The sequence below is a fragment of the Poecilia latipinna genome, unplaced genomic scaffold (assembly GCF_001443285.1).
Source record: "Poecilia latipinna isolate Pla-1442-1.1 unplaced genomic scaffold, P_latipinna-1.0 Scaffold3080, whole genome shotgun sequence".
In the NCBI taxonomy this organism is placed as follows: Eukaryota; Metazoa; Chordata; class Actinopteri; order Cyprinodontiformes; family Poeciliidae; genus Poecilia; species Poecilia latipinna.
The window spans coordinates 37,949-41,251 of record NW_015115696.1 but is presented as its reverse complement, the minus strand read 5'-3'; the positions used below and the strand labels follow the sequence as shown (position 1 = coordinate 41,251).

The 3,303-nt window shown below is 42.7% G+C and overlaps 1 long non-coding RNA gene across 1 annotated transcript; it reads left to right on the top strand.

Annotated features, from left to right (window-relative positions):
- Positions 1-380: 380 nt before the first annotated feature.
- LOC106940062 (uncharacterized) lies at positions 381-2,864 on the top strand. The gene is made up of 2 exons (XR_001422989.1): positions 381-1,071; positions 1,193-2,864. It is a non-coding gene; the product is annotated as an uncharacterized LOC106940062 (long non-coding RNA).
- Positions 2,865-3,303: the final 439 nt, after the last annotated feature.

The following is a 3,303-nucleotide window of genomic DNA, read 5'->3' as shown; positions in this document are numbered from 1 at the left end:
ACACCTGACTGTTACTGTTAGCTCTGTTAGCTTCTTGCCTTGCTAAGCCAAACACTCCATGTTAGGAGGATTTAAGTGATCATCATAGTTTAAAGCTAAATAGTTAGCTTTGAGCTACATAAACATTTAGTAACTAAACATTTAGCTAGCATCAAGCTAAATATTGCCAACCTCCTAAAAAATGTCTTAGTAATTTTCTGCCAAAAAAACAAAAACAAAAAAAATAGTAAATAATGACTTTGACCTTTACTTTATTTAGCTTGGAGATTCATATTTAGTGTAAGCTGACATTTATATGAATAACATGGTGAAAATGAACGCCACTGTTTTTTGCCTTATAGCCATAGCTTGCGCGACAGACAGATTATTCCCTGAACTTCGATCCAGAACCGCATAGCATTCTGGGAGACGCAGGCAGAGGAAAGGCTTTAGCTGCTCACGGCTAGCTAAGCTAAGTTGGTGGCATCAACTAACTTGCTCACATTGCTAGGCATTCTTCAGTTGCCTAGCAACAACCTGAAACAGGAAACGTCTGGTCAGCAGTTTGACAGAATTTCAGATTTTTTTAAACACTAAACTGATCAATATTTTATTAACTGACTGATATGAAGCACTGATGTTGTTCCGGCTCTGTCCAGCCCAGCTGTAATGATGGATATGACTGCCACAGAAGCCCCGCCCATCTCTCCAGTTCTTCCTCCAGGGATTGGTCAGACTGATGGCTCAGATTGTCAGGAACCAATCAGATTGATTGGCTGCAGCCAGATCTATTTCCTGTTTCCTGTCCTGATTGATGGCAGTAATAAACTCTCCTGGGGGAGGAGGAACTGGGAACCAGTTTAACTCTGACTGGTGTCGGAGCTTCAGTCAGGTTTGGACTTTAACGATGAGTCGGCACCGATGAATGGAGCTGAATCAACAGTTCATGTTTTCATGATGACGTAACCATGGCAACGGGCCGAGGCTGAACCTGACTTACCTTCAGGGGGAAGAAATGAATGATTCACAGCTTCACTAGCAAGGAACCACAACACACACGCACACACTGATACACACTAACACACACACAGAGTGATGTAAGGTGACCTGCTGCATCCTGTGTAATACGCTGCCTTGTTGCTGTGGGTGACCATGTCCTGTCGTCATGGTGACAGCAGATGAAATAAAATGTCGCAGAAGCTAAGCTTCAGAGACACACACACACACACACACACACACACAGTCCTGATTCACTCCTGTTCTGAGGACTGTCGGATCCAAACCCGGTTCTAAACGGTTCTGAATCTGAGGCTGAGCGTCCAGCCTGGTCCTCACACAGCAGGTAAACTCAGACAAACAGGACAGGAGCAGAACACACGCACACACACACACACACACATAACTGTGTGTGTGTGACGTCATACTAAAAGAAGAAAAGCAGCATCTTTCTGCAGTCACCATGACGACGCAGCATCATGGCCATAGTTGAAGATGAAGATGGACACCTGGACATGTTCTTACCTGAGCGGCGTGGAGCAGAGCGGCGCCGAGCAGCAGGAGGCCGAGAGACGCCATGCTGCAGACGGAGGGAGACACACACTGAGGAAGAGGAGGGAGGAGCTATGACTCAGGAGAGGAAGAGGAGGAGAGCTCTGCTTCATCAGCACCGTTCTGCAGGGAATCACAACAAAATGAAAGCATCAAATATCACCAGTAAAATTATATTCATGTGCAATAATTCACAAATTTAAAGAAACAAAGAAATTCTCAAAGATTTTCTGTTTAATGCAGGACTGTTAAGCTTCCAATCTGCTGCTGTCTTATAGATGCTATGTTATGGATTACATGGGTAGTGTCTATGCCAGGGGTGTCCAAAGTGCGGCCCGTGGGCCATTTGTGGTCTTTCAAACAAATGTGTGTGGCTGCAGTTAAGACTGGAACAAATCTGACTTCTGTCATTTTTTACGTGAGAATTTCAATGAAAACTTTAATTCTTCTTCAACAAAGTGTTAGAGCCAGAACATTTTTGATTAATAGCAATGTTTACTTTCTATTTTAATTTCATAGAAAGTAAGACTTTAGATCCAGTGACTTTTGCTAAAAAGAGAAACTGAACCTGGAGGACGAGACCACGTAGAACCAACATGACCAAGGCTAATGTCGCAGCGCTAACAGGTCTGATGAATCTGCAGTTTTAGAAAAGACAACGGTGCGCAGCTAACTGACACCAGACTAGAAATACAAGGCCTGGAAGAAAGCCTGGCCAAGAGAAGACAGACTACAAGCAGCATCTTCACTCAATAAGAGGCTGAGCCATCACCAAGCTAGGCTCGGCGCTAGGCTAGAAATGAGATTAGCTAGGCTAGAAGCTAGCTTTTAGACAAGGAGGGCAAGACAGAATCAGTGGAATTACCAGAAGACAGGGAAGGTCTTAATATTTTTGGTGTTTCTGGACTGATTGTTTAAAAAACCTCAACCTTCTGACGGACCGGGGTTTAACCCAAAGAGCACCGAGAGCTCTAACCCAGAAACCGGACTTCAGTGGGGAAGCGCCGGTCCATCACTGCGGTAACGTTTGGGAGCTAACATGCTAAAGAGGAGGTAATGAGAAAAAACGAGTCTTCTGTAAAGAAACCGTCATTTGTTATGGACTGTAACTTCCCTGCTGAAGTTCTTAAAGACGTTAAGATCTAAAATGCTCGAGTCACTCAGTCCTTCTTTCATCTTCGATAGATGAGCAGACCTCCAGTAACTCTTCATTAAAAGATTCATTCTTCTGTTAAATAGGTCGGGTTGATTATGCCTCATTTACCCAAATATCCTTCGTGTGGATTATTTATAGCTTTTAGTATTTAGTTTTTTCTTGGGGTGGACTGGGACTTCCCCCTATAGAATGGTCTAATCAAAGTCCTCCTCCATGTCGTTTTGGTTCAGGCCTCTTTTTTGGAAACACCGGTTATATTAGGTTTTCACAGCAATGCTGTTCATGTTTTATTTATTACAGCTTGTTTGTGTTTTGGGAGAGTTTGTTGGTGCATAACTTTTATTAAACTTGATGGGAGAAGTTACAGAGGATTATCGGGTCGAACATCTCTTCATGTGAAAGGCATTTGAAGTCAAGAGACAAAAATGAAATAGAAATTCAGACTGCTCTCCAACACACATCTTTCTAATAGAACGTGAAAAATGAGGAGAATGGGACACTCAGGACTTATTATTCATCTTATGGTGAAAGGAGAGCGGTCTGTCCAATATCAGAAAATATACCATGAGTACTTATCAGAAATATTCATCATATAACTCAAATGTTTGATGTAAACACAG